General features: G+C 38.5%; 1 pseudogene; it reads left to right on the forward strand.

Annotated features, from left to right (window-relative positions):
* The first annotated feature begins 9,349 nt into the window (after positions 1-9,349).
* On the forward strand, positions 9,350-12,838 carry LOC100735736 (coiled-coil domain-containing protein 107-like; annotated as a pseudogene).
* Positions 12,839-13,279: the final 441 nt, after the last annotated feature.

Raw genomic sequence — 13,279 nt, forward strand, 5'->3', positions numbered from 1 at the left:
AAACTTCAAGATCTATAATAATCCCATTGACTCTTTCAAAATTCAAGAGTTGGGAGTGAGATTTTTTTTTCCTTTTGGTAAGAAAATAAGTAAACAAAAACAAGGAACAAAAATTTGCAAATTCATCCAGGAATTTCATTATCGCACCAACAGATCCACTTGTCTCTTCTTCTTGTGTGCGTGTCTAACTCTGCTCTTCTGGCACGGCCCTCTCTTTTGGGTCTTTCCTTAATTCTAGCTGTTTGAAATCGTCCTTATTCTTCAGCACAATACTCAGGGAAGTTACTGTGAATCGACGAGGAAGAAATCATCAAAATGATTTATGATAAGAAGAAACAGAAAGTTTTCACCAAGATGGTGACAATTCTGGGACTCTGGGAAGTATAATACAAAATCAGGTTCTGAGGGGATCATGTTGGGTCTGACCAGGAAAGTCCAGATAATGGTTCAACACAGTTCTAAAGTACCTAAAGTTTATTTTGATGCAATGGCAACTGGTTGATATGTGTATATTCTTCATTTAAAGATCAGAGACCCAGAGGGTGGAAGACATAAGGAGATAATGGTCTAAAATTACAATGTAGCAATTAAATAGGAGTAAAACTGATAAATACTTAAGGTGAGGTATGTGTTTATTGAGGTAACTATATGTTAATTAGTTCAATTCAATTATGTCATACTTTAGACAGATGCAGTGTGCTTTACAGTGATGGTTACAATTTGTCACTAAAATAAAATGTAAAAGCCACTTTATACTTGTGACATATCTTTAATGAGTTCTCTTATTATTTTAAATCAACTGTATAAACAAACAAAAAAGATCAATAAAGAATGGTGTTGATAATGTTTAGAATAAAAAATTATGGCAAAATAGTATGCACTGAATCAGAAGAATGAAAATAATTCTTAACTTTGCAGAAAAATCTTGTGTAAACATTTTTAGGTAGGAGCAGCACATGGGACGTCTTACCAAGGACACACTGTAAGTGTAGTTACTTGTTACAGTGACTTGACTGTTACAGGAGATGTTTCCAGTTAGTGGTTTTATGCTACCCCAAAAAGGAGCCAGGTTCGTATAGTGACTTTCTTATGTTTGCACACAGAAAAAGCCACTATTTTAGTAATAAAAAAGGAGTTTTGATATAATACTTGTTTTCACCTGAATTTCAAATATTTTTCACTGTAAGCATTTTTAAGCAGCAAAGAATTATTTCCTATACATTCTTATTACAAAGTAATTTATAAATTAAGGACAACACTTTTTAGGTGTAGATTTATTATTGCATAATTTTCTCTGCTTGCCTAGTTCTTGAGCACTACTTGACTTAAAAAATGTTCTTAAAGATAAAGCACATTATTTTTAAAGAGTATGCTATGCCATTAAGAATGCTGCAGGAGTACAACATAATGTAAAAATACGTGGCATTTTATGAGATGAATTCTAAAGCAGCATAAAATAAAATTATCAGTGAGTAATGAAATAGAGAGAAATATAGATGTGTAGCTGCTGTTCAGAGACTCAGAAATCTAATCATCACAATTTAAGTGAAACAAATATATCTTAATGTGTCAGTTAGCATTCCCTTGAGATCTTAGAACATAAATATTTAAACACAGGTAGCTTCGCCATCTTTGGCCATTTCCTTCTCAGTCCAAAGTATTGGAAGAATCTAATACTTTTTCTTTTTCTACTATAAGTACTGGAAGATTATAATGTTAGTTTACTACACTACAACTGCATTTCCAATACAGTGCTCCATAACGTTTCACTGGCCTGTTGGGGAGCTAGCATCTGCTTCAGAAAATAAATACTTAAAGCATTTAATATTAGAAGTAAATCTTCTAATATTCCGAGAATGTGGTAAGTCAGGATGCCACACAGTAAATCTATTCAATGAAAACTTGGTAATTATTTCCTTGTGGAAATATCTCCTAAAATATTTTGTGATTGGAGGTTATTTTACAATCAGTTCATCTTATTTTACTCAGACATAGGGTTAAGCTATAGTTAATCTATTTTGATTATTTAAAGATGTCAGTTTCTCATGGAAAACACAGGGTTCTGGTGTAGGAACAGCTGCTTTTGAGGTACTACCAACCATGGAGTGAAGGGGCAGTGGGAGAGGAAGACGATGTTGTTTTCACTCTGCTACAAGAGCAGTTCAGTGGGAAGAAAAGAACACATTCTTGATAAAACAAAGCAGGAAGTCAGGATCAAGAACATAGTGGAAAGAATAATTTTTCACAAAGTGGAGTGCATACTTCTAGAGCAAGAAAAAATAGATGTATTTAGTATGCTACAGTTTTGAAAATTAGGGAGAACTGAGACAGATCAAAGCAGTAAACATCGGGGCTGGGGATTTAGCTCAGCAGCATAAGCACCTGCCTTGCAAGCAGGGAGTCATGGGTTCGATTCCTGGTACCAATAAAAAGGAAAAAGCCAAAAAAAAAAAAAAAGCAGTAAACATCAAACCACAACAATCAATGGACTATTTGTCAATAAATCATTGTCAAATAGATGATGGTGAATAGAAGAGTTTAAAAAGAAAGAAGGTTTAGAAAAACTTCAGTGGACAAGAGATAATGAAGGGACTTCCGGGAGAACATGGCGGAAAATAACAGCAGCCACGGAGGCTCTCTGAGATTACCAGCTTAGAATCCAGGAGCGGTACCGTGTGAGGAGTCCTAAGCGAGGGGAGATATACCCTGCTGGCCCAGGAACGAACTAAGCTGAGAGAAACCAACTGGAAATGCAATCTTGATGCTATAACAGGAACAGATAAAATCTCAGCATGGAAGCTGGAGCCCACGCCACTGGAAGCCGCCATTTGAATTTCCTGCTGTCGCTACTGCGTCCCAATCCGCATGACAGGGAGAGAGACACGCAAAAGCTCTGAGAGCGGGAATCAGCAAACCAAACGGCGTTGAGGGCAGGACTGACAGGGAGCCCTGCATCGACCTGCGGTGAGTGAGAGAAATGGGGACCCTTTCATAGACTAGGAGGCTCCAACAGAGGACATTCTGGGAACGGGCAGACTAGCCGGAACAGGACCCTGCAGTGACTTTAGTTGCATATTCCCCTATCAAGTGGGATTGGTGGGGAGAGCTTGGCCTGGTGACGCCACAGACCAAGATCCAGTAGGCTAGCCAAATCAGGTCCCTGTGCCTGGTGGTGCACCCTAGCAGTGAAGCTTTCACTAGTTTGATCTGGAGGGACGACAGGTCCAGCAGAGGCTGCCCAGGTCTGTGTCTCCCTAGTACACTGCAGTGGGCAGGAAAACCTAGCCAGTGGATTCAAACAAACTGTAACAGACAAAGAGAAAATAAAACTGGGCCTCCCACATATGCTTGTATGGAAGGAACAAAAAATATGGGGAAAGGGAGCAACAAGAAAGGGTCTCAGTCCCCAATCCTGAGAACACTGATCCAGGAAAGGTAAATGCAAAAGACAATGAAGACAGAAAACATGCAATATCAAACACGGCACCAATAGACATAAAGCGGTATTTCTGGACCCTCATAGATGAGTTCAAAAATGAAGTATTTAGGGGCTGAGAATTTATCTCAGTGGCATAAGTGCCTGCCTTGCAAGCAGGCAGTCATGAGTTCGATCCCCAGTACTGGTAAAAACAAAAAAGACCAAAAAAAATGAAGTATTTAATGAAATAAAGCAAAATATAAGTAGAATAGTTAGAGAAATGCTAAGCACCTCCTAAGGAAAAAAAGATGGTGGAGTGGAAGAACAGAAAAAAGGGAGAATTGTTTGAAGGAGAAAATAGAGAAAACATAGAATACGTGAAGCAGGTTCAAAGAGATTACCAGGAAACTAAAAACTCTATTGAAAGCTGGCATAACAGCTTGAAAGAAACTAAGGATAGATTATCAGAACTGGAGGACAGATTTATAAGGTGGGAGCATGAAATGAAAAACTTCTTAAAAATAACAAGAAAGCAAACAGCAATAACACGAAGGCTAGAAGATGATAAGAGGATCTATAACTTAAGAATTAAGAACATAAAAGAAGAAGTAGGGACACAAACAAATGGACTACAAAAGCTATTCACAGAAATAATCCAGGAGAATTTCCCTAATTTAGCAAAAAGTAAAGATACTCAGATGTATGAGGCATACAGGACCCCAGCCACCTACAACCCAAACAGAGCTACACCCAGGCATATAATAATCAAAATTCCAGAAATCCAATATAAGAACAGAATATTAAAAGCCGTCAGAGACAAGAAACAGATCACTTACAAGGGAACACCCATCAAAATTACAGCAGACTTCTCGGCACAAACCATCAAATCACGAAGATCATGGGGGGAAATAATTCAAGTTTTGAAAGATAATAACCTCCAGCCAAGATTGATATATCCTGCACAACTGTCCCTAGAAATTGATGAAAAAACAAGGTGCTTCCAGGATAAAGAGGAACTAGGGGAATTTGCAACCACCAATTCAACTCTACAGAGATTACTGTAGGATATTCTAAAAGAGAAAAATACCAAGATTCCAGAAACAGTGGCAGAGAGGCCACAATGAATGGAGCAGAAAGCAAAATGAAGAGGACAAACTGACAACTAATGACAGAAAAAGAGCTCAACAGAAATGAGGCAGAGAAGGTTGGATGGTAGGAACAGCCATTTTGGAGAAAACAAGACATCATAATAGCTAGTGCTGATTTAATATCCTCTTGTTTTGAAGTCCCATCAAGCTTTTGTTCTTCTGTCTCCATCAGTTTTAAACTGTTGTATCTTATTGAATTTTATTATTTGTGATAATATAAACAAAAACTTTTATAGACAAGGAGATTATACAGAAACCATTGTTCATTTTCTGTTAGTTGATTCTAAATACCCTAAAATACTGTAATTCTCTTGAATGGTTTTACATTGTCTTGATATGTTTGATGCTACAGTATACGAAGTTAAACCCAAAGATTTTAAGGGAAGAGACACTATGGTAACTACTTTTATGTCAAGATTATCTTGTGGTTAAACACTGTTTTGCTTAAATGGCTATGTTTTGACCTGTGCTGTTTTGTTGTTATGCCCTCTTTTTTATCTCAATCTCCTTTTTATTATCTACTTTTTCATTTTTATCCTTTTAATTAAGGGAAAAATAAATAAAAAATAGCAGGATATATTATAGTAACCCACTTTGATTTCCTATTAACTTGATTTGAAACCCTGTATTGCTCCCACCATCTTGTTTTGACTGATTTTCTTCTATTCTGTTATGCTTGTTAGTACTGAGTTCGAAAGTATAGGCAACAACTATGAAGACAATAAGATTCATTATGACGCCCATTCTGGTTGACTATTATCTTCTTTTGAAGTCCTCTAATGTCTCCAATGTTTTGGTTTTATTGGTCTTATTCTTTACTGTTTTGTTCAATCTTATTATAACTGATGATATAGGCAATTCTTTTTAAGATAACAAGAGGCATTATGCTAATCATTGTTGATCACCTTGCATTTTGTTTTTATATTATGTATTATGTCCATCCTTTTGATTTGACTGACTCTGTCCTGGTATGTCACATTTGGTTTTACTTTCTTCAAAAAAAAAAAAAAAAAGTAATAAGAACTGTGGGAGTAATAAAACCCAAAATGTGTAATTGGCATTGTACAAAAGAAAGGAAAAGAAAGTGCTCTAAAAGATATAACTGCATGTATATTTAAGTGTATAAGATAGATAACCATATTACTGAGTTTTGTTGGGTCATTGAACAAAACTGTTTGCAGTCTCACGGTTTGAAAGTCCCCTCAATATGCTTTAATTTTGTAACTTGAACAACTATTTCTAAGATGACAATATGTCATCTAGTGATTTCCTACTGTTTATTTTTTCTGAAATTCTATATAACTTGTAACATTTTTCTGTTTTTTTTCTTTTTTCTCCTTAAATAAAATTTTTTAAAAAAGAGATAATGAAGAAAAAATTCCAAGCATTCACAAAGGTACAGCCATGCTTGTGAAAGATGGCTCAAATTGTGCAATATTGTCTTGTGACTTGAGCCACCAACACTAGTAAATGCAGGCGAAAACAGAAACAGAAACTAACACGAACTTAGGGAGGAAAATGCTGCTCGTAGAAAAATGGATGTATGCATGAACTCTCAGCAACAATCAACTTCTGAGAACTCAGTACAGATACTCAGTGAATATATGTTAGTGAACAAATAATTAAATGAGAGAATGCACACACGCATGGTAGATGTATATCGTCATGGCTTGTATCTAGATATCCACCCAAAGCCTCATGTGGTCAGAAGTGGGGCTTTTCGGAGGTGCTAGATCTAGAATATGATGCTGGAGTAAACAATGTGATGCTGGAATCGATTCATGCATGATGCAGTGCTAGGATGAAGGGTGTGAGTACTACCTGCACCAAGGCTTGGGTGGCCGGGATAAAAGGAAGAGGGCTGCTGTTAAAGCTCGTCACCCGCTGCTTGCTACTTACCTGCTTTGCTGCTTCCTGCCTGCTCAGAGCCATCTCTCCTCTGCCATGCCACCCTGCCTTCGAGCACTGACACTTCTACAGACCATGAGCCAAATAAACCTTTTCTCCTTTAGGGTATCTGGTATTTTGCCTTAGCAAGGAAAAAAACATTCTCCCTCTGAGATTTTTATCAAGGTGACTAGTATAGACTATTGTTTGGTCTTTGTTGAGAATAAAAACATACCAATATTTTGCAGAACTTTTGGCATCTGGGAAAGACTTTCTTACTGGGAAAATTCTAGAAAGACTTATTTGTGGTTGTAATGTTTGAAACTTGCTAAAATTTTCATTGCGCTTACAACTTCTCACTTCTGGAATCAATTTTCTTGTCTATATATGAGAGTTAACTGGATCATTTGTAGTATTGACAGGCACTATTCTAACCACTTTATATATAGTGTTTCATTTATGTTTACAATAACGCTTAAAGATAAGTCCCGTATTTACAGCCTTCGTGTAGGTGAGAAATCTGAGGGGAAGAGAATCAAATAGCTCAAAATCACAAATCAAGAAAATGAAGGAGCTAGGTTTCAAACCCAAATTATCTGACTCAAAAGCTTGCATATGTAGATCTATACTAAATATACATGTTCTAAATAATTAGTTTGGAGTTTTGAAATGTAAAAATCATTAGAGAATAAAATTGTAGTTATCAGGAAGAACTTACAAGAAAGTTTTCAATATCTACCAAACTCAGAAAACTGCAAGTTTTCAAAAAGTCAGAAGAAAAATAAAGAATTTTAATGGAATTTGAGGCAATTTTAATCAGTAGTCCTCCTGATTAATTTTTTTCTTTTGGCTTTTCAAATCCACAATGCTTGGAAATAAGAGAGGGTGTGGCACAATGTATCCAGAATGCTAACACAAACCCCAAATCGTTTTTCTTGTTGGTCAATAATCTGAATATTATAATGATTTACAAAAGTTTTCTTTGTATTGGAAATAAAACTAGCATCCTTTTTAAGCTGCATTTAAAGGATGTTTACCCTTTTCCTAATCTTAGGTGGCATGCCTAGCATTCCAAGAATGAATGGTTGCCTCTTCCATCAAAAGCACACCAGACACATTTCTAAAAGCTCTGATCAAGGGCAATAGTATGTGTGACAAAGATATCTAGAAATTAAAGATAAAATAATGTTATTACTAGGAAGAGAATTTTAGGAAACACAAAGAATTATAAAAATTAAGAGTGTATTTTCATTATCTCTGTTTCTTGGTACATAAAATGACCCATGAATTGGAAGAAATTCAGTGTCATTATAGGGAGGGGAGTGTCCAGTCCCGATCATTGGAATCATTAATTTGCCATTTGCTCTGTGCTGAGAATACAAGAGCAGAAAGGGAAGCTGAGACGTAATTGCTGACAAATAAGCTGTGTGTATTGAAAACCAGAAAATTTGCAGCTGCCGCTCAGACTCCCCCATTGTGCAAATATACAATGAACCACAAAAAGGACATGAGGTCAGTGCAGGGTGTTCGCTGCAAGCCATTTCAACAAAATATCTGGGGAACAATTTAATATTAAATATCAGCTGGTAAAAGAGACCAGCTGCTTATTAAGAAGGATGACTCAAGCTAGAAACTTGGTCTCCTATTTATAATGATGCTGCTAATATACAATCTTCATTGGGGGAGGTGCTGAGTTTGAATGTTTAACTGGTATGCATTCAATCTGAAGGGATATTGTTGTTCTGAGCTTATTCAAAGTCAAAACACTTGGAATCCAACATGTAGAAACTTGTTTAAATGGCCTACTTTTATTTCTAAATCTTTATACTTAGAGTACATTGCATGGAATTTGGGTGTTCTCTCGGAAACAGAAACCTAATTTTGTATATAAAGAAAACCAACAAACAAACCAATCTTCCTGTTCCAATCTCCTATGAATTTCACTTTTAGATCTAATAGATGTTTACAATTCCTGAGCTTTCTAAGGTTTTATAGTGCACTTCAATTTGCATTTGGGTAACATCCAGTAACAGCTGACCATTGAGCTCCGACTTGCAGAATTGACTACCTGGCATCTATCTTCCAACTTCCAGTTTGTTTTTACCATCCCTTTGTTCTTGTGAGTGAAAGCTTTTCTCAAAGCAGATGTCCATTTAATCTGCCGAGGATGTCTAGTGGTCCTCTACTGGACTTTGCTTCCTGCAGCATTACTGTGATCCTTGGCCCCGGTGACATCTCCCCAGCTCTCTGACTGCTCTCTGTAGAACTTCATGTTCTCTCCACTTGGTCTCACTCTAACTTCTGGGTCATTCTATTTGTGCTTGGTTTTATTGTTGCTTGTCTGTTTATGGAAACTAAGTATAGTGTCAGGCAGTTGAGTTCTAGTCTTCCTATCTGAGTCCAGGGTTGTTCCTGGTACCCTCTATCTGCCACCAGTAATGGTGAGAATGGGAAGCAGGGGCTGTGAAACGTGGGTGTCTTATGAGTTATATGTAACTGTCATGTGTGTCTGCAATTGTTTTATTTTCACTAAACTGGATTATACAACACCTGTGTGTATGTGTGTAAACAGAAAAAGGGACACAGAGAGAACGAGAACACCGTAAGGCAGCCAAACACGTCTTAAAATAGGAAACTGGGCACGCCTATGGCCAACAATACTGTCGCACTTTCTGGGGTGCTGCTGGGGTCTGGCTAGTCAGGGTTCTCAGAGAGAGCGCACCCGCCACCCCAGGGCACACCCAGGTACCAGCCAGTGCTGTGGAAGGAGGCTGGGACTGCCCTGGCAGAGGCCTTGCCTTGCTGACGGCTCTCCATCCCTCCCTCCGCTGGCACAGCGCCCACCTCAGCCCTGGAGTCTGATTCCTAGAGGTCACTGCGGCCCAAGGACCAGTGACCGGGCTCCACCGTGGGGGCGCTGTACACAATGGCGTCGTGGCCTTTGTGCAGGTGGTTGCAGGTGCTGTGCTGGAAGGCCGTGAGTGGGTGCCCCTGGCCTGCACTTTCCAGGGGGTGCCATGGCACTCAAAACAAGACACTGCTTGCCCACTATCTGTAAAACACACAGTAGTTCCTTGGCTTTCCCATAGGCGCTTTTGTTTATGTTTTCTTCTGTGGTGACACTGACGATTGAACCCAGGAGTTACATCTCCTGGGCTCCATCTTTTTATTTTTGAAACATCTCCAGTCCATCCTTCTATTTTTGAAACAAAGTCTCTTTAAGTTGCTAAGTTGTCCAGGCTGAACTATCACAAAGGATCAACAGCTAGGATCTCATCCTATTAAAACCTTTCACGCAGCAAGAGAAACCACCAACAGAGTGAAGAGACAACCCACAATGTGGGAAAAATGTTTGCCAGCTATTCCTCAGACAAAGGATTATTGTGGAGGACATACAAAGAATTTAGAAAAATCAGACTCCCCCAAATTTAAAGACCAAATCCAAATACAGGCATCTGAATTGAATAGATACTTCTCAGATGAAGCAGAAACGGAAAATAAATACATGAAAAAATGTTCAACATCACTGATCATTCCAGAGATGCAAATTAAAGCAATGTTGTGATTCCGTCTCATACCAGAAAGAATGGCTACTATCCAGAAATCAACCAAAAGCTAATGCTAGTGGGACTGTCGGGAAAAAGAAACCTTTCTCACTGTTGTTTAGAGTATTGACTGGTGCAACCATTTTGAAAATCAGTGTGGAGATTTCTCAAAAACTCAGAACTAGAGGTTGCATTTGAACCAGTTACTCCCTTCCTAGGTATCTTCCCAAAAGAATGAAATGCATCATGCCACAGTGATATACATACTCTCATGTTTATATTGGCAGTTTGTAATAGCCAAATCTTAGAAATAGCCCAAATGCCCATCAACTGGTGAATGGATAAAGAATGTGTGGAGGTTTATACAATGGAATACTACTCTGCCATAAATAAGGATATACTTAAGTCATTTCTAGGAAAGTGGATACATCTTGAAACTATACTCCTAAGTGAAATAAATCAGACACACACGTGTAAATACCATGTTTCTCCAGTGTGAGAAACCAAAAGTGTAAATACGGACTAAAATGTATAATAGATGTTGTAAAATAGAAAGAAAATGTTCACATGGGGAGGGAGACAAAGGAGAGGAGAGAGAAAAAAGAAAGAAGGCAAAATAAAAAGTGAGAAAAGAAGGAATAATGGAAATAAAACTTTTGTAACTGGGGAGGAGAGGAGAGACTTAAAGGAAGGTAGAAAATGGAAAAGTCAAGTCATATCATGCACAGGTACAAATTCTCTAGATGAACATGATCATCGTGTATGTCTAAAATGTACCAATAAAATCTGATTAAAAAATAAAGAAATAAATAAATTGCTTGGCTGCCACATTACAAGGATCCAAGGAAGGAAAAGATGTGAAGGGTGCCTGGTAAATACAGTGACCATTGCTTTTAATCTTCGCACAGTCCAGTGAAGAGATCCTTTGCTTGGGATCACTAATAATTAGTGGAGCTGAGATTTCAGTTCAACTAGCGTCTAAACTATTGAAGTGCAGTGCCTGGCAAGTTCCAAACTGGCACAAGTGGCTGATTGCTGCAGCTGCAGTGTAGAATTGAGACCATCAGGCAGCCCCAGGTTCTCCTTGGGAAGGAGGCCCTGAAGTGCGAGCTGCCACTACATTTTGGTGAAGGGAAGCTGTTGAAATGGGAGGTAGTGCCACCCAGCGTTATGTCTTCAGCCCTGATCCTGTCCCTTATTTTCTTCAGGAAATAAGTGTTGAACTAACTTGGAGATGATGAGAAATTACAAGAGACAGCTAAAAATAATCCCTTAGGATATTAGGAGAATATGAGTCTGCTTTTATTTTTTATTTTTAAATTGTTTTATTTCAGATAGGATCTCAAGGCTGGCCTTGAGCTCACTAAGTAGCCTACGTTGACCTCAAACTTGTGGCAAGCCTCCCAAGTGCTTGGATTACAGATTTGTTTCACTATGCCCAGCATGAGTCTGATTTTAATGATGAAATTTCACATGGTTCAATTAAACTCAGTCCTTGGATCTAAGGTCAGGATCCAGGTCAGGTAGAATCATAACTTACTACGTAGCAGCTGTGAAAATCTTAGACATTCCAGCTGACTTCTACATAAATTTATTATGTAATGTGACACTGCCCCAAATCAATGCTCAGAACAAAGTATCGTGCTTCATCTGTTGATCAGAACATTGGGAGAATTTTATGCTCATTGGGTACCATTTTAAAGCACTTACATGCTCAATAAAACAACCAAAGAAAAACATGAATTGAGCAGTAACTGAAAAGATTGAAAATTTTTATACTACGAAAAATTGGGGAAGAGTTGGCTTGGTAAGAGCACTTGCTTAGCAGGCGGCAGGCCCTGGGTTTGATCTTCATTTTGTATACACACACACACACACACACACACACACACACACACACACACAAAGTGGGAAGGAAGAAGTACGACCATTGTTTTCAAATTCCTGAGGGGCTACCATGTTGGAGAGGCAGACATTATTTGGGAAGCTCTAATAGCCAATCCGCATCATTGAAAGAGGATACATCAAGAGCAGATTGTGGCTTTGTATATGAACTATCTGACAATCAGAGCTTTATCAAACTGAAAGAGCTGCTCATTCCTGGACATGCTTCAGCACTGCTCACCTGGCACATGTTGATGTGCAGTGTGAAGAGCTAGACTAGAAATGATTGTGATGCTTTGCACTAAAAACGCAGCAGGTCTCTACCACAAATGCTGCTTCTCTCCTTAGTGGTTTTGAAGACAGATGCTAGAGCAGAATCTTGTTGCTGCGGTTTTGTCCTTTCTTCCTCTACAACAGGGCAAAGATGAGGTTGCAGTTCTCCAAGAAGAGAAAAAGCAAGAAGGAACCATTGTGGTCATAGCAACAGCTGGCCCAGTTGACAACAGCTGGCATAGACAGAGCAAGACCCGAACAATCTGCTGACCCAGCTGGAACCTCTTTTCAAGCAATGAGAATTTGTGGGGGAATTTATAGATGGGAAGAACAGGGACAGACTGGACAGGTCCTGAGTAGACATTTCTGCAGTGTGACTGCTTGGTTGGAACCCAGCAGGAGATTTTAGACCAGAAATCACAAATCATTCATTCACTAGCTTCTCCAAGATTGCAAGCCAGGACAGGGTGTGGAGGCTCCAGAGTCAGAGGCCAACATACCCTTTCCTGAGGAATTCTGAAGACAGGAGGAAATGCTGGTGACAGTCAGGCATGGAAAGAACCTGTAAAGTGGAACATAGAGACATGGGACCTAGCTACTTCCTAGCAAGTGAGACGGGCCTAAGGAGAAGATGCAGCAAGCCTGTGACAAAGGGTCCCAGGCACAGCTCCAGCCAGGAATAAAGAACAACTGCTGAAGATCTGGTAAAATCAAGCCTACTGTAGCATTAAGCATTCTCAAAGATTTCAAAGAAAGAGACAATATTCTAACTACTTTTAGGTTAGGATTATCTGGTGGTGAAACACTATTCTGTTTAAATGGTTATGTTTTGATCTGCGCTGTTTCGTTGTTATGCCCTCTTTTATCTCAATCTCCACTCCATTATTTACTTTTTTATCTTTATCCTTTTAATTAAAGGAAAAAAATAGCAGGATATATTATAGTAACCCACTTTGACTTTTCATTACCTTGATTTAAAGCCCTGTATTACTCTCACCATCGGGTTTTTAACTGATGTTCCCCTATTCTGTTTTGCTGGATAGTATCAGGTTCGAAAGTTTAGGCATCAGCTGTGAAGATAATGAGATTCATTATGACGCCCATTCTTGTTGACTTTTATCTAC

The sequence above is a fragment of the Cavia porcellus genome, unplaced genomic scaffold (genome assembly GCF_034190915.1).
Source record: "Cavia porcellus strain 051 isolate PalLab524CR breed Dunkin Hartley unplaced genomic scaffold, mCavPor4.1 scaffold_22, whole genome shotgun sequence".
Classification (NCBI taxonomy): domain Eukaryota; kingdom Metazoa; phylum Chordata; class Mammalia; order Rodentia; family Caviidae; genus Cavia; species Cavia porcellus.